This window comes from Excalfactoria chinensis, chromosome 11, assembly GCF_039878825.1.
Source record: "Excalfactoria chinensis isolate bCotChi1 chromosome 11, bCotChi1.hap2, whole genome shotgun sequence".
NCBI classification, from domain to species: Eukaryota; Metazoa; Chordata; class Aves; order Galliformes; family Phasianidae; genus Excalfactoria; species Excalfactoria chinensis.
This window is the reverse complement of record NC_092835.1, coordinates 329,406-350,710: the sequence shown is the minus strand read 5'-3', so window position 1 is coordinate 350,710 and position 21,305 is coordinate 329,406. Positions and strand designations below refer to the sequence as shown.

Below are 21,305 nucleotides of genomic sequence, written 5' to 3'. Positions count from 1 at the left end.
CCATCAGTACTTAAACTACAAATATGGAGCCCATTCTCTCCTCCAAGCTCGTTAACAATGTACACCTGATGATCTAAAGCACTAGAGAGTCATTTTAATTAACGCTCTGCCAGAGGGGATGTGGTGAAGACACTGATTTCACTCCAATGACTTTCTATTTTGGTATATTGCAGAATCGGTGCATTAGTTCCCTGGGCTGATGCGGTGAGTTAATCCAGAGACGGCTGTGCTCCGCAGGGGCAGTTCAGAGCCGAGGCGCTGCCACCATCCCGGCCCCAGCACACGGCTCAGCTCTGGGCTGCACAAGCCCAGGCCGTGTGCCAGGCTGCGCATGGCCGTGCCCCTGGGGAGCGCTGCAGAGGGGCTGCAACTGGCGGAGCAGCCTCAGCGGTGATGGAAGAGGCTTCACACTGCGCCCCAGAGAAAAGAGAGCGGTACCTACAAATGGTATTGTGCTGTTGGTTAGATGGTAGCATGATGTTACTTAATTAATGTTTTAATACCCTAGGCATCTTCTGTGCCGTATAATTCATATCGATTCAGCTGTGAGCATGTTCAGTTAAAAAGACTCTCTTTCCTAAGCAAACTTTCAATTATATTGAATTGTCACAGCAAAAAAGGGCCTTTTCTCAGCACGAAGGAGGGGGTTCTCTGCCAGTCGCTGCCGGCCCAGCCGAGCGCACACGTGCACAAGCAGACGTGGGCATGTACACAGAGCTCAGCCACTCCTGCACGTGGTCCCTCAGCCACCGGTGCCGACCCACACACCACAGCGCTGCCGGACAGCATTTTGATTCAGGGGCTGGGGGTCATTCATGTTTTCTGACCTTTGGCTGGTTCAGTTTTCATCTCTCACTTTCATGGCACTGCACACATGCAATGAGGTGAGTGCATCACCTCCTTCCTTCCCCCAGAGCCCCCGTGTCCCTGTGGCGCTGGATGTGCAAGGAGAAGAACAAACCTGCTGCAGTCACAGCCTCTGCACAGCTGCACCCTCCTGGCTGCAGAGCGGGCGCTTTGGGGCAGAGGGAGGCAAAGGCCAAATCAGAATGGACAGAAAATTATCAACATTCTGGAAGGAGAAAGCGGCCCCACAATTGGAACCATGGCACAAGGCCTGGCAGCTCATGGCCAGCACAGCCATGGTGACGCAGCCTCAGGGCTGCGCGTTGCACTGGGACGGGGCTGTGCAGGTCACTCCCTGCTCAGACTGTTCTCCTAATGAGGAGCTTTATTAAAGATTTCTGCCCAGTTTTTTAAGTAACAAGGAAAAGATGAAAATTCTGCATTTTCATTACTCCCTATTTTCACAGTCTGCTGAACAAAAACACAAAGTGCTGCTCCTGCTGCCCCTTGCTCCCCGGCCCTGCCTCTTTCTCCCATGGAGTTCAAATTAAAGAAAGGCGAAAATTGAAGCTGTTGTATGCAAGGCGATTGCAACATGCATATTTGATTTTTATGATGGATCTAAATTGCTGAATAAGGCCGTGGAACAAAGGGAGTCTGCGGCTTCCTGCCCATCACAGCCAGCCAGCCACTGCAGAACAAAAGCGCCAGCCATTAGGGGCTCAGCAGGGAGACACATTATATAAATAACTTTGTTTCTCTGCCCCTTCCCCCCCCCCTACGGGGTGCTCCGATCCGGGCTGGGGGGCTCCTGATTTGCACGTTCTGGGGAGAGCACGTGGCTCCTGCAAAGCTCCCGGCACCGCGGGGACCCAGCGCTGCAGCTGCCCCCACCCTGGGCGAGTTGGCCGTGGCTGCCCAAGGGGACATCCCGCACGCGTTCCGTGGCGCACGAAGGAGCGGAGCGGAGCTGAGCTGAGGAGGCTGCGCGTCTGGGGCTGCTCACTGCCCCAGGATGAGACCTGAGGACTCGAGATGGCACTGCCGGGCTGGGTGAGGGGAAGAAGCTGCACCAACGCTGGCAGACGGCCCGCACCCAGTGCAGCGCTGCTGCTCAGAGCTTCACTCTCAGAAACCACGTCTGCACTCAGTGCAAGGCGCTCGCGGGGAGCGTCAGGAGGATCTGGGACTTCTCAGTCTGCAGCGGAAGGCCCTTGACAGACGGCTCTGGTTAGGCTCAGATGGATCGGGCAGGGACTTCCAACGGTTCCTCGAAGCTGCCGGCAGAGGACAGCTGCGGGGAGTGGGAAGCTCCTCAGCAAGGGCAGCAGAGCAGCACGGGGCCCTTCTGTGGGACTTGCTGGGGGTAGAACACCAGGAACTGTGCTCTGAGAATCATCTGCAAACATGAATGTGTTCTGCCCGGGATTAATCTCAGCCCTTCCCTCCCTGAGCTGCATGCAGCCCTTGTGCACAGCAGCCCTTACAAGAGGTGGGGGTCACTGCTGGTGCCACACAGACGGGATGGGGCTGGTGGTGAGTAAGGGCTCTATTGCAGCCACAAGGAGCCCACAGGTGCTCCCTGGCCTCCTCTGCTCCTGGCATTGACCCTGGTGTGGGATGGAGCGTGACTGACAGAGGGATGGGCAGGAGGCACAGAGCAGGGGTGAGGACAGGGACATCTCACTTGTGCTGAGCACAAAGAACCTGCAAAACTCCTTTTTGAGCTGTGGTAGCCTCTAAGAGCCGTGCAAAGGCTTCAGGAGCCATGAGCAAGGCATGAGCAAGGCACGCTCGTGACATAGAAGGAGCACCTCTGCAGGGGGCCCAGGGCTGTGTGAGTGGCTCTGACTGCAGCGCCGTGCCAGAGGGCTGTGAACGCCTCAGCGAGTGCTGCAGCTGTGACACTGCTGGAGGAGAGAACAACCGCACACGTGCCTCTTTCCCTGATGCATCCTCTCCCCATTCCCGGTCTTCTGCCCATTATCTCCCCCTCTGAGCTGCACGGGGGAATTGCACGCTTCAGTAACAGCGTCCTAATGGGTTTCACCTACTCCCACCCTTCTGAGAGAGCAGAATGAAGGGGTGAATTCATATATGAGTGCCGTCCGCGGTTGAGCAGTCAGTGCTCCTGGATCTGCTGTCCCTGTGGTACAAAGAGCCCAGCACCAACCTCAGCCCATCAGCTGCTGCAGAGATGTGGCCGCAGAGGCTCTTGCCTCATTTTTGCTGGCAAGACCGGCACCAAAAGAGCTTGGACTGACCCGGGAGGAGGTGAGAACATCACTGCCCAGAGAGGTACAGCCACAGGAAAGTCTGCTTAGAGACTGGGAGACTGCTAGGGGCCACCCAAAAGCCATAGGGGACGAGGAGCACTGTGAATATCATCACCATGGGCTGCTGTGCGTTTAGCTTTTTGAAGTTGGATTTCCATGACCTTTTTTGCTGCTTGCTGATGTTCCTCTAGTGCCACTTGCAGCACTGGGTCAGGTTGTGCTTTCCCTGCTGAGGAGCTAAACTGAGATGCTGTGTGTAAGAAATGGGAAGTGACAAGATATGACCGAAGCATTGGAAATCAATCCAAACTAAATGTGCTTCTTAACTATAAGTGAACAGTTGAAAACAATCCTCTTTTATAGCCATGGAGATAAATACTCTGTTTTTATTAGGAAAAAATTGCTTTGGACTGAATAAAGTCATTTGATTAACAAGTCAAAGCAGATGGTTTATTGATGTTTCAGAAAGGAGTTTACAAGGTCTAGTGAAAAAAGAGACCCAGCTCTGAATTAACAAATTACCCTGGTATATGGGACATTGACAGTTCACAGCTAATAGATTTATGGGCTACTGCTGGGTGTTTCATCCCCATTTGGTTTATTATGATAAAATATTGGGGCAGAGGTAACCTATAGCCTCGTTGCAATATACTGTATCGACCCCTGACCCTGGGAACCTGACAGCAAACCCATATATTAGATTCTTAATTTGTCTTAATCTAACAGGATCAGCTTCTGCACTGTAATTATTTTCCAAAGGCAATTGCATGAGCATGCGAGTGTGAGAGATGCAGGTGAAGGTGGATCACTTTGTCTATTGCACTGGACATACAGTTAAACTGCTGAAGACCTGAGAGATCACCGTAGGAATAAGGCGGGAGCATCAGTGTTCTGTGAAGCAGGACAGAACATTAAGAAACAATATAATTCCAAGGAGCTGTAAATCACTTTACAGTGAGGCCCCAGTACAGTCTGTCAATATGCACACCTCCTGACTGGAAATGCAGGCACTGGAAGAGCTGGTGTGACAGAGAGGATCCTTCTTCTGGCTGCTATCGCAGAGTGTTTGCACTTCTCGCCCAGGGCCACGGCTTTCCAGAGGACAGCGATGTCCTGCAGGCAGCTCTGAATCCACAGCGGCTGAATATTTATGTCTGGTATTTTGGGATTCAAATGCAGTAATTGGATGCTTCTGGGTCAGGGCAGATGTGTATTAGCCAACAGTTTAGGCACATGCACTGTCCTCTTTTACACTCTGAAGCTAGCCTGCTGGCTGTAACAACATGCAGCCCAGTCTCAGTGCTCAGAACTGTCACATCAGACCAGCTGCTGCTCAAGCTGTTCTCATCCCTGTGGCTAAGCACAGGTAACAGCTACTGACTTATGAGAATGTGTTCATTTTCAAGCACCCTCAGTTTAGGCCTGTAGCTTGTGTTAATTGCATGCAGTGTCTGCTCACACTGCAGGGGGTCTTGCTGCCCACTCGTCATAGGTCCAGGTGTGCAGAGGAGTGCCAGGTGCTGCCTCTCAACTCACACGTGATGAGAAAGCAGGAGGAGGGTCCCCAAGCTCTGCTTCATTTGCTGAAGCAATTAGTTCTTAGGACTTTATGTGACGCACCTAAGCCCTGCTCCAGGTTACCAGTGCTTGCCTGCACACAGGACATCTGCTGCAAGAGTTCTTACTGAGCCAGTCTCTGCAATGGCAGATCAAGCAGATGTGGAGATGCCATAGCCCTTGGAAATCTTTGTGCTCAAACAAACATCAGTCAGCATACAGGAGCACCACCTGCACACCCTCCTGGCCCTGGTCGGCAGAGGTTGCTGCCAGCTCTGCTGGAGTGCCCTGGTGCAGAGCTGTGGTAATCTCCACCTGTGCTCTGTGCTGCTGAGCAATATTTGCATGCACCTGAAGATGACACGGTGATGGATGGGACACGAATGTGTCTTTTATTGCTTCCACCACATGCTTACATTTTCTCTCTCCCCCCTTTTTTTAAGGGACCGTTAGATACAGGAATTCATATGATTTGTTCTTCAGCCATTTCTCCTTTCTCTCCTGTAATAGGATCTGCAGAAATAATTTAAAGAGCTGAAGGTAATTTAGTGTCTTTTTTACTTCTCTCCACACACTTCCTATGAGTTCACCAGGTACCCTCTAGATGAACCAATCCTACTGTAAAATATTATTTCTAGGCTTTATTCGCCTAATTTATTAACTGTCTGCAGCTTTATTTACCAGGTTCTGGATTAACTCTGAGACCGGTTACTACTCAGAGCTGCTGCTTGCTCACTTGCTGCCTTTCATTGTGTTTATCTTTTCTTTGCAAGGAGGGGCTCAAACATATACAAACTGTCCTGAGGCTTAGCAGATATTCCAGAGAATCTCAGGGCTGTATCTCATCTTCTCCAGTAATTAGTTACTGTCTCACACCTCATAGGAATCACAGCAAACTCTCTTCTTTGTGCTACTGCTCCCCAGGAAGAGGAAGGGAAATAAAAAATAATTTCGATGCTCGAAATGACAACTTTCAATCTTACCCCAAACACCAGAGCATGGAAGGTGATGGAGTTACTCCTGGCTGCCTCTGCAGAGAGCTGCCCCAAGCTCACACTGTCTTGGAGCTGACTGGGGGTGTGGGAGCTCAGACTGAGCCTTGAGGAGCCCCAGTGCAGCAGCACCAGCACTGGGGAAGATGGCAGCATTTCTCTGTCCCCCATGAGGGCATTTGTAGTGTACCAGCAGCTTTTTGGATACTCAGGAAAGCAGATTTCAGCCTGAGAACAAACAGGCGGCAGGTCAGGAGAGAAAATGACGTGGAGTCTTTCAAACATAAAAGAGATGGTTCACTGTAGACAGTAGAGTAGAAGTAGACGTTTGAGAAAGCCTGACAGGGGACGCTGCACAGGTCTCATGTATAATTCACAGAGCTTGGCCATGCCTAGAACTGGTTCTCTCTCCACCCAGGTGCATCCTGCAGTCCAGGTGCTCTTCACTCCGCTGTTTCCTTGCAATGCTTGCTAGCATGTGGCAACCCACTGCTCCCCCCAGACCCTCAGTAGCCATTGTCCCTCTGCAGTGCCCAAGGGCTCACCCTGGGGAAGCAAGGGGAGGAGTTCCCTTCCCCTCTAGGGCCAGTGCTTTCAAAACATCTCCAAACGTAAGTGCTGGTGTTATTGGCGTTGAAGTGGTTAATGTGGCATTCTAATTCTAAAATCATGGCCGTATAAACCTACCCTCACTATTACTCTGTTATTTTACTTCACAAGTTGTGTGTTGTCTAATTGTGATTTACTGCATATTTCTCATATAAATTACTTTAATGGACTCTTTGTCTGGGCTGCATTGCCATGGCAGAGTGTGCTACGTGGTGTCACATGAACAAGGTTATAGAAAAGACTGAAATGGCTACAAACCATTGTGTGTGAGTTGAGGAATCGTTCCTCTTGTAATGATGCAGACATGCAAGGGGTAGAATTAAGGGCTGTGTGTACAGTCTTGACTTCATAGCATTTCTCATTGTGAGTGTTTAACTGTGCAACTCTGTTACTCCTGTAATGGAGTATTTTTCTAATGGAGTTTGAGGGGATTTTGTTCAAAATGGAAAACATAAAGATTCTGGAACACTAAAGACAGAGTGATGGTGTGGGGGGAAGAAGTGCTCCAAATACGGCCCCTCTTGATCTGACTTAAGGCTCTGTCAGACCTTCTTATTCTTCACAGCACAGTCCCTTGCCCCTGCCTGCTGCATGCTGCCAGATTCAGTGCTCTTCTGGCCATCACACAAGTCAAGCCTTGCACACTTTGCAGCCCTGCACCTTTCCTGCAGTGGGCCCACGTTACTATGGCCCATGTGTGTGAAGCTGTCACATCAGGGAGCGCTCTGCCTACAGTCTGGCCACAGGGAACACTTGGCTGTTACGCTCAGCAGCGGGGTTCAAACACATCATAATGAATGAGGCTCCTTTGGCACCAGGACCAAGAGGAGTTCTGCTGCTTGAGCTGCAGATGGAGAGTTTAGGGATAGCAGCCATTCCCAGCACATGCCTCAGGTACAGCTCTGGAGTATCCAGAGATGGTTCTGCCTCCAATGTAGGGGAGCAGGAGGGGAGTGGACGTGTTTCAGTGTGCTTTTTGCCACCTGTCAGCACTCTGATCCAGGTCTGGCCAGATGGTCCCCACACCTGCACGCTCGTTATGCCTCAGTGAGGGCACATTGTAGCAGGGGAGTCATGTGCTTGTGGCAAAAAGCCAGCATTATGCATCACCTGGTGATTGCTGACGGGTGGGTCCGTATCACCAGCTCAGGAAGCAGGTTGCTGTGGTCACTGCAGAGCCACTGCTGAGGAGGGACTGGCAAAAAGGCAGAGGAGCAGCGCCCGTAGGAACCTGTTGGACGACTCTCTCCATCCAGTTTGATGCACTGTCCTGGTCTTCTGCCACTTCTCCTTGGTAAGGGTCTATTTTATTAACATTGCTAAGACTGTAGGTCTAGGAGGATGAGAATGGAAGTCTTCTCTGGATTCACTGACTGGAGCAAATCACTTACTAGGCAGCAATTTCAGTTTCAGGCCCTGGCTCAGCTCCAAACTGCAGAGGGTCTATTAGCCACAATCAGATAAACAGGGCGCTGCTCCCTAGCTCACTTCCTCACACCCGTGTTGGATACCACAGGTTTGACACCAGGCAGTGGGTGAGCAGAGCAGGATGTGCACGTGGTGCATTTCTGCCGACTTGGTCAAATCAGTCTTTGAAGGAGAAAGAATTTTTCCCAACTGAGGCATTAGTTACATCAACTACAAATAGCAGCAGATGTCCCTGACTGTTTAACCAGCTTATTAAAGGCAGCCTGAATTTCATGCACTCATGAATGGCAAATCAAAGCCAAACCAGACAGAGGAAGGTTTTGCTTTTCGGCGTGGATCGCTGCTGTGCCTAATTTCAAGTTTTTGACCCTCGAACACTTCAGCTGAAAGAACATAAAAACATTCTAAATACATTTTCAAGATATGAAAGTTTCTGGTTGGAAAGTTTTTTGACAAGTTCTGAGTGATAGGAAAATTCTTGTGTGTAGCAGCAATTATGATGCAGTCTTATTGTAATGCCTATTGCTCAGCAGTGGCCATAGTTGCACTCTAATCCCCACCACACTCCTGTTTTCTTTCTGTCTCTCTGGGCTTCACTATTAAAGTGCTATCCCAGACTGGGAAAAGAATCGGGAGCTGGATGTCCATTCCCAGGTACTGAGCCCCAGTACAACCCTGTGCACACAAACCCTTGTATTTCCCTGGTGTACTTGCGAACTGTACAGCAGTATTTTCCAGGTGACCTCCTTTCCTTATGGCTTTGCTGCATTATTTTCTTGCTGGCGATGGTCCACCAAGCACAGCTCCTTTTGCTTGGCCTCCTGGTGCCACAGACAAGATGTCTCCTGCAGGAGGGACATGCTGGTATTCCAGAAGCATCTTGTGTGCCTGGGGGCAGCGGGATTAGCACAGGGTCAGTATGCATGCACAGATAGCTCACACAGCCCCAAAACAGGATATGACATTTTTATTACAAGATTGTTTTTCTTCATTTCTCTACAGAGCAAATACAAGTTCCGGGCATGTTCTCGTTTTGTTGTCCTACTTCAGTTCTGAAGGAGCCGGATTCCCATCGCTTTCCGCCACGCCAACCCGCGCTCCGTCCCACCGCTCCCGCGGCAGCCTCTCACCCTGATGCCCAACCGTCGGCGCTTCCGTTGGGCAGCACTCACGTCAATCAACGCGTCCGGAACCAGTGGGGTCGCGAGGAGTCGCAGGAGGGAAGCAGCGAGCACCGCCCAACCCTTGTTGAGTGCTGATTGGTTTCTTGGTGCCGCGGGGCGGGGCTTCGCGTCTCCCTCCTCGGGATTGGGCGGGGGCGCCGCCAAATAGGGGCGGCTCCTTCCGGTCTGGAGCCCCGTGTCCCGCGTGGGGGTCGGGCTGGTGGTCTCGGGATTGGGGGGGGGGTTCTGGTCCCGGTTGGGTTCTGGTCCCGGTTGGGTTCTGGTCCCGGTTACCGTCACATGGTGATGCTCCTCGTGGGCGACCTGGTTGCTCCCTGGAGGCACCTCTTTGTATTTGGCTCCGTTTAATAATGAATGCGGGGCAGGTATAAGCGCAGTCAGCTTTGTGGTACCTCTGAGATAACGGCACCTTACGAAGCCTAAATAGTTTCCGGCCGGCTTTAAGTACGTTAAAGATGGTGTGAAAAACCCGACTCCCTTTGAACTCTGCCTGTGGTGGCAGTGAGGGCGGCAGCTGAGCTGGCAGCAACACTTCGTGTTCCTGAATTATTATTAACTCTTCTTAATGGAGATTAAATTCACTGCAGCTTTTGCTTGCTATAGCCTCAGATTTATTCTGTTTTCTGTTTCTCGTCAGCTTTCCCATGTTTTAATCAGGAATTGTTCTTCATTTGCTCATAGCAGTGTCTCAGGTGTGTGCTGTCCAGAACAGCTGAGAAGTGCCACTATCCACATGTATTTCCAAGAGTGAAACAAAGTTCCTTTGGTGCTGCCACAGCTCAGTTAACACAGATGATTAAATCCCATACACATTTTCCCACCCTTGCAGTAAAATCCCTTGAAGATGCATTGATAGAAATCGTTCCCTTTCTTGCTGGTAACTAAAATAAGTCTGTAAAGTGCTGCTGAATGCATCTAGGGAGCCCACGCTTGCCTTCCATTCAAGCAGAGCAAATGCAATCACTGGTGCTCTTACCCTTTCTGAAGGGTTGGTGCACTTGAAAAGAATTGGATGATTTGTAGACAGATTCTGTCCCAAGCCTCAGTGTAAGGAAAGGGCGCGTGGTTTCTTTTTCCTGTTTCTGAGAATCAAAACCATTATGTGCAATTCAACCACCTTTGATTCCTCAGTCGGTGCTGATCTGGGGATAAGTGCGATTGCCGGAGAGAAGAAAGAAGTGGATGTGACCTTGGTGATAGCATCCCATTTTAGAAAGCCAGAATATTCATTGTATTTTTAGAAGGTATTTTTTAGGAGGAAGTAAGTAGGTTATGGTGAAAATAACTGTTTGGTGATGAGAAGTTTGGCTGAATTTGGTGATCATTTCATTTGTGGGGTGAAATAGAGCTGGGGTAAATGAAGGAAGCTCCTTCTTAGAAGCACGAAGGCCAGTGGCTGTCTCTTGGCCGGTGTTCCCATTTTTCCAGTAAGCTGTCTGCCATACGGAGGTGTATAACCCTAATGGCTTGTTGTATGCCATTAAAAGGTATTGTACACTCATAAAAGAATGACATTTTGATCAATGCTGTTAAAAGAATTACTGTCTTGACACAGAAAAGCTTTCCTGCTGCAAGTTTAAAAATATGCCTTTAAAAGCTTTTTATTGAATACCTTTGCATCTCTCAGAAATGTGCCATTTTGGCACGGGGCTGCTCTGAAGTATTCCACGTTGTGCCCTAAATGCAAGACCTTCTGTTTACCATCAGAAGGGAGGGAGGCGAGGCAGGTGTATCCACTTAACTACTGTCATGGGGATGAAGGAAAAAGCACCTTGAGCTAGACTTGTATGCAGTCTAAAAATAAGAACTCCACGCTTTTAAAGAGTCCGAAACCATTTGAAAGCTGTTTGTTTTTTGTCTTGCCATTGATTCCTGCCTGTCCCTCCAGCTTTGTTTGGGCGTCCCTTCGGACTCTGAAGTGTATTGATGTTGGAGGGAGGCAGGTGGTAGACAGGAAAACCACAACATCATCACTGCAGCTGGAGCCCTGCTCACAGGCAGGTTGGCTGCATTTAGACAAACTTGGGTTGGAGATTCTAGGTGGCTCTGTTGTGCTATACAACTCTTCCTAGCAGAAGGGAGATTTCTGCTATGGAAAGTACTGGAACTGCTGATTAGTCACAGCTACAGATGTAACGTTGTTTTGAATATGGCTGAAATCACAATGAACTGCTGGATGTGGTTCAGCTGTAGCCACTGCTGAGAATGGCTGCAGGGTGGGACCCGAGGAATCCCTTCCTCTCCCAGCATTGCCGCAGCTCTGTCCATCCCAGGGCTGTGTAACACCCCTGGCTCAAACAGGAGTGTGAAAGTTTGGGGGCCTGGAGGTTCACACACAGCTCCTCTGCTTTGTCATGTCTGTGTGCATCTCATGCGTTCCCTCAGTCAGTTTCAGGCCTTGCATTGTTTAGTTGGTGCGTGATGTATTAAATGCTTTCTGTAGGGATAAAGGTGGATGGTTTGAGTGGAAGAGCACCGTGGAGAGATATGAAGAGATTCCAGACTACTCGTCTGAGGCTTCTTTATTCTTCTCTTTCTCATATATTTATGGCCAAACCAAAGCAATACATGCTCTGGTATGTCTCCTGCCGTGGGGCTGTCAGCAGCCAGGTGGGTTTGTAACAAGTGGAGAACAGCAGAGTGCTGAATGATACTTCAACAAATCGGATGGAAAAAGCTGTGTAACTTATGGTGGAATTTTGTTCCTTTGATGACAGCAGAACATCTTGTTGTACCGTATATAAGCAGCTCCTCTTAAGTACAGCTTTTTAAGATTTCTTTCAGGAAAAGGAAATGTTAATACTGTGCATTATCTGCAAAGCATTGTACAAAGGGAAGAAGCAGGAGAGCTTGGGTGTATAGGTGTGATGAGACCTCAGAGGAACACGGTTGTGCTGCTTCCTTCCCATCCTTTAGATGTCTGAATTTCACCCCACGTAGCAGCCTGCTTGGGTGGGAGAGGCACAGCTGCTTCCTTCTGTACCAATGAACATTTTGGTAGCGCTGGGGGCTGGGGGTGGTTGTTCTAACAGCGAGGATCAGGGCAGTACCTGTGAGAGCAAAGGCTGTGTGTGGCAGAGCTGGCAGGTGGCAGTGGCTGGGTGACAGTAACTTGCAATGTATCAAAGCACGAGAAAGTTGTTCTTTGGCTCTTGTATCTTGTGATGTATAGCTCCCCATGACAGATCCACTTGTTTTCCAGCACCAGGCAGAGACCTTTTAAAATCCCTTCTTTCAGGACAGCCTGACGGCCTCTAAGTGTAGCTTAGACGTGTTTTTCTTACATTTGGCTACATTAAAAACTGTGATCTTTGCTTGACTCTTCTTTACCAGGCAAACTAAATGCCATTCTATCGCTGATCCTTGTCTTTATCACTCCATAATCTAAATTTATTCAGTAATCATTTTACTTTCTTTTTTCCCCAGTGCACAGACTGAGCCGGTCAGACTCTCAGAGATGGGATGAACGAATCCTTTCTCTTTTGTTTTGGTATTAATTGATATAACCTGGAAACATTTATTTAGTTTTTAGCCTCATCTGCAAGTAAGTTTTGAGGCCTATCTGTCCCTAGCCCACTTGATGTGTCATGTTGATTTTGAGTTTCTTAATCAAATGTCATTTTTCAACAAGTCAACTGCCTTATAAAAATCTGCTCTATCTGTGCTATTAATTAGCAATAAACTTTTAATTAAAAATTAAGCTAATCCAAGAACGTATCTCCTGAAAATTCATGTAATTAGCATTCCATTACTCTCTTCAGTTTTTCTTATCGGGAGCCCCTTGTTGGCCATTCTGTGACTCTGAGAGCTGTGTCAGACCGAGCAGACTGCAGTTAATCGGGTCACCATATCTCCTTTAAATTAAAAAGAAATAACGTGATTGTTTCTCTCTGTCCTCTCCAATACGTCGTGTTTTCCAAGGCACACTAAAAATGAGTGATAATGGTTCTAACAGCTCTCCTGACAGCTTCTCTTCATTTCATCTCTGTGGAAATTGTAACCTCGATCTCAGCTCTTTCCCATTTGGCATAGTTCAAGGGACTCGGTAAATAAATGTCCTAACAGAATCGCATGGAGGTTCAGAATCCCATGGGATTCATCCACATCAGTATGAGGGTTCCTTGAGTTCCTTGTTGTAGCAGTCCAAAAAGAGAGCATCAAGTGCTCTGCTGAGACCTCCAAGGCCTTATCTCATTCTGGCTAGATGAAGGTAGGCTAGAAGATGAGAGCCCAAATCTCTTTTAGTTATCTCACAAAGGCTGCACCTCTTTAGTTTATATTTGATTAATATTTTGATGTAAGTTTCTACAGCTGTGAAAAACAGAAATACAAATTTTACAGCTAAAGCCAAATCTATAGAAACTGATCGTTCAAGTAAAACGTAATCAAACCATCTAGCACCAAGGCTAATTATGTGATACTGATATCCAGATCACACAGTTCTTAGCCTTCAAATTGGTTGAATTGCTTTATGGAGCTGGTGGGAGTACACTGCTGCGCAATTCAGGGGGGCAGTCTGCTTCGTAGGATGTTACAAATCTGTGTCAAACTCCTGCTTTCATGCACCGATAACTGAGTTCCTGGTGAGATGCAAATGAAACACATGATTTTCCTCATTGATCAAAATTTTGCTCAGTTCTTACGCAGGAGACAAACCTGAAGAGAACAGTGACTGGAGGTGAAGTGTTTCAGTAAGAGCAATACAATACAGAGTGCCCCAGAGCAAAATGGTGTTCGTTTGTGGAAAGATTTATGAAAATAAATGTGGTAACTCAAAAGGAAAATAAGGTGGGTGGTGGATTCCTAATGAGTATCTCCAGGGAATAAGCAGATCAGTAAAATCAGTAACATGAGACTGGGAAGGTGTCTGCTTTCTTTCTGTAGTCTTGGGAAACTTCTTCTGCCATAACTTGTGGTAAGGGCATATTCTGAAATCTGGAAGGTTCGTAGAGTTTTCCTTCCATTGCAGTAACGTTACTGACAAGGAGTAAATTAAACAGTAGCTCTGAGTTAGGTTTGCTTTTAAGTCTAGAACTTTGATTGCAGGGTGGGTGTATATTTTCTGGTTACAAGCCTTTCCTGAGGAGCAGGGGATGCTTTGGTGAATCACATACTGACATAGAGACGGTTCCTTCTGCTTCCCTTCTATTTTTAGAATGCAGTTTGAGGGATGTTTTTCTGTGTAGCTCCGGTGTTGGGGCTGTGGGGATTTCAAATCTTTCAGCAGGAAAAAAAACAACAAAGATAGCATTAAATTCAGTTCAGAGTCTGATATTTGTTTTATTAGTGGAAATTTTTGTCTCATGTGCCTTCCCCGTTCTAGATAACCTTTCCTTGTCATCTAAGAAATTAATTTCTTTGTTGGAATCATTGCAAGTAAACTTGATAGCAAGAGTGCTGTTATTGAGGCAGCTTACACAGTGATTTGCTAAGTACAGCCTCTTCATATAATGTGAAGCAGAAGTCGATTTATTGACCACTTCTGGGATTTCAGGAATCTGTTGAACTACCTGTTTTTTATCCTTCTCTCATAAAATTTACTGTGAATGCCTTTTATTTTTTTTCCTGGCACACTCTTGGAAAGGATTCTCTCTGATGCCCAGCCATACAATAAGAGCAATCACTGGTTGCTGCTTGCTTCTGTACAACAGTTTGACTTTATTAAAAAGCATATGTGAGGTCATTTAAGGTCGCTTTTGTGACATCAGACTCCTTAAAGGCTTTTCCTTATATACTTTCCAATGCAAATAGGACACCAATGCTTATCTGGGCCGGGCAGTTACTGTCTCGTTGGCCACATTGTGGGTCCTCCTCAGAGAATGTGTTTAAGCTGGAGAAAAACATCACAAAAAAGTCAACTTCATTGCGCGCGCAGTGTCACTTGTGTTGCAATCCATCTCTCCCGTAAGATGTAACCTGTCACTTCTCTAGAATCCTAAGGAAGCATTTCCTTATGTAGTTTGATTAGATTCTGCTATTTGCTGTGCGTGCATAATGATTTATTACACTTTTTTTGTGAACTTTCTTCTTTGAAGTAAGGTGGATGTTAGGAGCGGAAGGGATTTGAGTTCTCTCTTGTGACCTGTAAAAACAGAGTTGTAAAAACTGAATCTAAGTGAACTGCGTGAAGTGGGTTATTGATTCCTCGGGGATGAGGAGAGAGTGTTTTTGTTCAGCCCTTCCTAATGCTTCAGATTTTATACAAATACAGAGAGGCTTTGGGTGAGGTGTTTGTTGTCTTGATTAACAGACAATGTCAGAGATCCTCGTCTTACCTCTAGTTCAGATGCCGGAGTTCTGACAACTCTTCCTAGCCACTATCACATACAAGGTGCTGGAGTTCGTGTGCTCAGCCATGGCAATTGGAATATTTATAGGTGTGGCCTCTGGTAGTAACAGCCAGGACACAAAACGCACTTATCTTCTGTGCAAGATATATCACTGGTATGTGGTGTCTGGCCACAGTGTAACACTGCCTGGAACTAAGGTTGCTGTTATTAAAATGTCTGCAGTGCTACTGCTGGCACTGCAGGAGCAATGGGAAGCTGCAGTCAGGGGAGCAGAAGTGTTGGAAGGGCTGAGATCATTGCAGGCAACCAAGGGGGAAGACATTGCCAAGTGTGAGGATGGGCAAAGCCTGTCCAGGCATGTGCTACAGAATCTCCTACAAATTCTTCTTTATGCAGAAATTTAATTCAGGAAAGTGGAAAAATGGGTGTCCTCCAGTCTTCCTCATTATTTTTGCTGTAATTTTTTATTAATTTTGAAGAGATTTCTTAATTATTTTGATTAATTTCTCTGGATTGTGAGAAGTTCTTAGCAGATTTGACTTTTTTTCCACTCCTGCCAATTGCAGATGTTAGCAAGGGGTGCAGAAAACTGTTCAGGAATACACTTCTGTCAGGGTGTATAGGGCGATTATGGCACGGCACGCTTACTTTTATTCCCCCTATAATCTACATGGAAGATGTGATCTCTGCAAGTGAAAAGCGGGGACATCAATCTGCCTTTGAAATTCGGCATCATGTTCAGTACAGAGCTTCCTTCTGTGTGCTTAGCTGTTCAGTCAGAGCCCCAAACTCTGTTTTTCACTAATGCTTTGTCAGAGAGCTGTCCTCTTCAGAGAGATTGAAATGAGTAATAGTCTTTCGACACTATTGGCAAGTGGCTTTCACGGTCCATGGCAGATCTAATGAACTACAGCTGCCTGCTTGGAAAATCCTGCCTTTGATTGCCTGAAAGGAGACTTCTGAAGTCTCTGCTTGGATTCACTGACTTTCTTAGGATTTTCCTTTTCTTAAGAAGAGGATGGGGAAAACATTCACCTTCATAATCTAACGTTCACAAATCTTGATTTAGGGTAATGGTGATTCTGCTCAGTAAAAACTGCAGGACTGACACGCAGTATAGACATGCTTGGAAATGTAAATACAGGGGAGCATGCCTGGCTGTGGAAAGTACGTGTGTGTGTAAGCCAGCTTCTACACTCAACACAGATCCGCCACCAGCAGAAATTGCAAACCTCTTTTCCTCAGGGAGGGATTCTGGCAGGAGCCGTTCCACAGCCAGGGTGTGCGTGGGCAGAACAGGCTCCACACTGGACAGCAGTGTGGCACACGGGGATGTCCTCACTGGCCTGGGAGCAAAGCTGGGCAGGTGGCCTGGCAGCCCACATGCACCCATCCCCATTTGGAAACTGAGCTACTCTGAAGGTGTCTGAGCGAGAGCTGGGTGGTAGTGGGGTTTGGTTGGATGGATTTCGGGTGGTGTGGTTTGGCTTGGTTTTTGAGAAACCGCCCGAGAATATGAATATATTTTCCTTGGTATACATATCTTTCCTATTCTATGTGACAGATAGGTCAGGAAACAATTTCACAAAGCAATCTATACAATTTTAAGGTAATATGATATATATTTTTGTCCTCTTCCATCTATAATTCTGTTTATTCGGCTGAAAAACCGAGGTTTGGAGGATAGCTTACTACAATCCACAGGCAAGTTGTACAGTTTTAGTTGTAGATGTGCCCTTCCAGGTTCATTTTTAGGATATGTCTTCTTTCAATTGAAATTAGTCTCTTACAGAGTTTTGCCAGCAATATTAGATGTGGATCCTCATAGTAAAGAACTGTGTTACTATGCTTTTTTTCTCCTGGTTTTGCTTGCTTTCCAGCTTCATCTCCGCTTTCCATTTTGTTGCTGTTTGCACAACTCCTACTCGTTTTGGTTTGTCTCCTACTCGAGGGAGCCATTGTTCTGCTTCAGACCCAAAGTAGGTTCTGGGAGCAGGATCAAATTCTTGAGCATAGTGCGGGACACTGCATCTTCTCCAGCAAGTGAAGGATGATGTTGCAAACTTACTCCCGATGTTCCTGTTTGTAGTGAGGAAGTGCTGGTAGGCATAACCTGAGATTTGCCAACATTTTGTCTTTTAGCTCACAGGCAGGAGATGGGAACTACTGCTCTCCTCAGGCTTCCTCCTCCGTTGCTGCTCCACTGAGGTCCTCCTGCAGCCCTGGGGCCTCCAACCTGCTGGAGCTGCCAGAGGATTCCTACAGAAGGGTCAGGTTCTGCCTTGCAGACGGTGTCTCTTGGAGTTCTGCTGCTTACCTGGAAGTAGAAACCCAGGATTTTGTAGTTCCATTGTTAAAAACAAAACGTCAGTGGAAATTGCTGGGGAAATGAACTTGTCAGCAGAGAAGCGCATTTGTTCAGTGTTAAGGCAAGGATCAGTAGGAATCCTAGCACTGAAGTGAGGGGGCTGACACGAGCATGATTAAGTTCAGTATGTTTTGGTGATAAGGGTGTCTGCGTTATGCTATCGTTATTCTCTGGGTAAAATTTGTGAAAGTTATGATTCTTACCTTTCTGATTCCCCCTGTAGAAAGATGCTTTTTTCTCATCTCCCCTTTCTTTGCCATCATCTCTTCTCTGCCGGGCAGTTATCTGTGAGGAAGCTGAGCCCAAAGATGGTGAGTGCACAAAGACTGTGCATCACAGCTTTGTGGTTCAGACACCACAAGGCAGCTTCTCCACTCTGTCTTTAATTAAACTTGGGTTTTTCTGTTGTTGTAGCTGGAAGCAGTGTGCTGACACAACTCACTCTTGTATAGAACAGATTAAAATGTCAATGTTTTAATGTTCTCGTCTGTGGGAAAAAGAAAATAGTTGGGTGTTTTATTTTTAACTTAAAAAGAGACTGTACTGTCGAAAAGGTTTACTTGTGTGGGTTGGAAAATCACTTCAAAGATTAAAGATACAGAGCCCCATTTAATGTTAAGAGTTTGTAAAGGACTCTTTAGTGACAGGCTGCCATCGGGCCGTACCAGTTTAAAACAATAATTATAAACTTACTGTAATTGTAATCACTCACTCTGTTCCGTTTTCTTCACATTCGTGGCACAGCATAGCACATCTCAGGAGCCCATGTGCCAACGTGCTCGAGGGGTGGAACAGAACAGCGGTACCTGAAGAGAACAATTAAAAGCCAGCGGTGTCCTCAGTGCTATGACCTGTTCCTGGAGGAGGAAGCTTATCTATTTCCTATGGAAGAAACGTTCACGTAAGAACAAAATTACAGTTCAATTTATGCTTTCTGCAGATTTGCTTCCTTGTCAGACTGAAAAGAGACAGCAGACCAGGTTTGGATGTGTAGGTTACAGCCCCATGCGCTGGCTCTGGGGCAGCAGTTACGTATGGCGCTGTGCCGGAGCACGAACTTGAGCCCTCAGGTAGCTGGGCACTGTCAGCTCGGCCTCACAGCCCGCTGCCCTGCAGCACTGAGCTCTGAGCACTGAGTGCCACAACAACTCGGTTCTGTGGGCTGGTGAGGAGCTGGCTTTAATGGTCTTAGACAGTTCCACTTAGATATGTCAAAATGTTCTCTCAGATAGAGAAGAAAACTGAAGTAACACACAGAAGGCACTCTGGATTTTTCTCTATTTCAGTGACCTGTTTATCCTTTTTTACCTATGGAAGGGATGGATTTATTGTATGGTAACCAGCCGAATGTAGACGGCTGTCTGCTGGACTGGGGCTAAGCTGACAGCTGTCATTGCCTACTTTGGAAAAACGTTTTTCTTTGGAAAGTGCCTTTCAGCCCTTATTTAGAGACCTACTTAATGTGGGCTGTCCTATGGGTTAACATCTGTGGAATCTGTGTTTCCCTGGCAGTTGCATCTCCCTTGGATGTAAAATTACAGATGCTCACCAGTGCCCTGTTTTTGTTGTTGTTTTTAAGAAGAAAAGAAACAATCCAGCTAACATAAGCAAATAAAAGAGCTCCCACTGAACGGTTATGCTAAAAGAATAGTGCTACGTGTGTCTCCCCTCTCCACCTCTCACTTAATCTTTTGCAACCATCTCCTACAGCCGTGCTGCTGTGGGATCAATTTGTTGGCAAGGGTTATTCAAACATTAGCAGAATGCATGTTCTTACTGTTCTTGTTGGACGTGGTGTTGAAGCCAAAAATAACAACTCTTGTGTGGGAACTAATGCTGGGTATTTGAGTCAAGCTGTTCTTGGTGGTCTGTACTTTACTGCAGTGAAAAAATGCGAGAGGTTTCTTTTCCCATACAGTTTGTTTGTGTTCCTGTTGATCGTTGTTTATGGGATCACAGTGCCCATGGAAAGCTGAACTGAGTACTTCCATCGGATTCTGTGGTTTTCTCGGCATTCAGCCCCTGCTCAGCATGTGCCTTGTGGAGGTGTGGGCTTTTGGTGTCACCTCTCCATCCTCCAGCTGTCATCGGTACATCTCTTTGAGGTGAAAGCTGACCCTGGGGACACTTGCCAGGACAGGTGATTTTCCATTGTGGTCTCAGGGCCCCCTGGAGGGCCCTGGGTGTGGGTTGGGTACACAGCACTGAGCTGTGCTGCACCGGACTGTGCTCTCCCAGGCAATGCAGGGCTGGTGAGGCAGCTGGCACTGCGCTTTGTGACAGCAGCCCACGTCTTCAGCAGCCACTACAAATTCCTCATTGGTTGTGTTTGTTGCTGAAGTGGGAGCCCACAGCACGGGGACATCTGTGGGAGCAGAAAGGTTTGAAGCTTTCTGTAATTCTTCCTGTTACCCTCAGGGCACTCTGAAAAAAATCACCTCTTTGTACCATCTCTGGGATGTGCAGCAGTCCCAGATCAGGCATTTCTCTATTAAATAAGAAGTACCATGAGCCTAAAAGCATTGAATTTGGTATTTTGAATCTCTAAAGACCAATTCCAGTGTGTGCCCTGTTTGGGCTAATTTACTGAACTAGTTCATCTCTTCTCCTGCATCACAACCACTCTACCTCTGGCAGTACTGAAGTTGGTTTTGTCTCTGTGGCTGCCAGGAATAACTTTACTTTGCATGGATAATTAACTGGATTGAGTAACAGAGGAAAAAAAAAAAACACAAGTATTCCCAAACTGTGGTAATAATAAATCTGTTGCTACTTTTGGCTCTCTGTGTTATGACCATAGTTGGGTATGTCTTAATGAGGAAGTGGCTTCCTTTTCCGGAGCTCAGATACCAACAAGGAGCCTGCATCCCAGCACGGGTATGGGCAGGGGGGAGCAGAAGGGCAGAAGGTGGCTGTTCTGTTGTGTTTGTCATTGTTTTAAACTAAGCAGCAATTCCTGCACACAAGTAACTTTTATCATTATTTTTTCCTGCAAGCTCTACGTTTCCAGTCTTTGGGACAAGGTAAAAATGGAATTTCTGGTCATGTTAGAATCAATGATTTTCTGTGATGGGAATCTCTCAAAGTATGTTTTTCTTTGATTTAAAACAAAAACAAAGTATTAAAAATAGGCTTAATATTTATTTGCTTTGTAATTCTAATACTGACAGTTTGAGGGATATTTGGAGCATTTCTAAAGAGATTTGGTTTATCCCACTCTGATTTCTGCACAGTTTATGTTCTCTGCAGTGCAATCACAGTGAGATAAAGCTGAGGAAGGGAATGTAAAAGACTTTAGGACTGTTTTAAATGGTTACGGGAATGCGTGGAAGTGACTCCTTTGTTTTCCCCACAGTGAACAACAATAGTGTGGTGCAGCAACTGCAAGGGAGGAGTGTGAGCACAATGGAACGTGGTGTTTTGATGTCAGAAGCATCTCAGCTTGACAGAGGTAGCTTTGGTAACAGAAAAGTTACAAGTGTAATTTCTCATTCATAACTCCATCCATGTTACTGCTCTGCCTAAAACTTTAAAACTTGTTCCTGCTTTCCATAAGAAGGAAAAATAGGAAAAAAATTAAATCAATGTGAAAAATTTTAGTCTAATGCGTATTTTAAACTGTTCTATCTGTTCATGGGGGGAAGCAGAGATTAAAGCTGCAATACAACAGTCTTCCTTTAGAAAGTGAGCTGGGAGGAGGAAGTCAGTACCAAGGAATGTTCTCACCAAAGGTAAGGAATTGCATCTGTGCCTTG

General features: G+C 46.7%; 2 long non-coding RNA genes across 2 annotated transcripts; both read left to right on the top strand.

Annotated features, from left to right (window-relative positions):
- The first annotated feature begins 7,407 nt into the window (after positions 1 to 7,407).
- Positions 7,408 to 9,069, top strand: LOC140257481 (uncharacterized). The gene is made up of 3 exons (XR_011905031.1): positions 7,408 to 7,574; positions 8,447 to 8,621; positions 8,711 to 9,069. It is a non-coding gene; the product is annotated as an uncharacterized lncRNA (long non-coding RNA).
- An 8,722-nt stretch (positions 9,070 to 17,791) lies between these two features.
- LOC140257132 (uncharacterized) lies at positions 17,792 to 21,100 on the top strand. The gene is made up of 3 exons (XR_011904967.1): positions 17,792 to 17,861; positions 18,295 to 18,451; positions 20,906 to 21,100. It is a non-coding gene; the product is annotated as an uncharacterized lncRNA (long non-coding RNA).
- Positions 21,101 to 21,305: the final 205 nt, after the last annotated feature.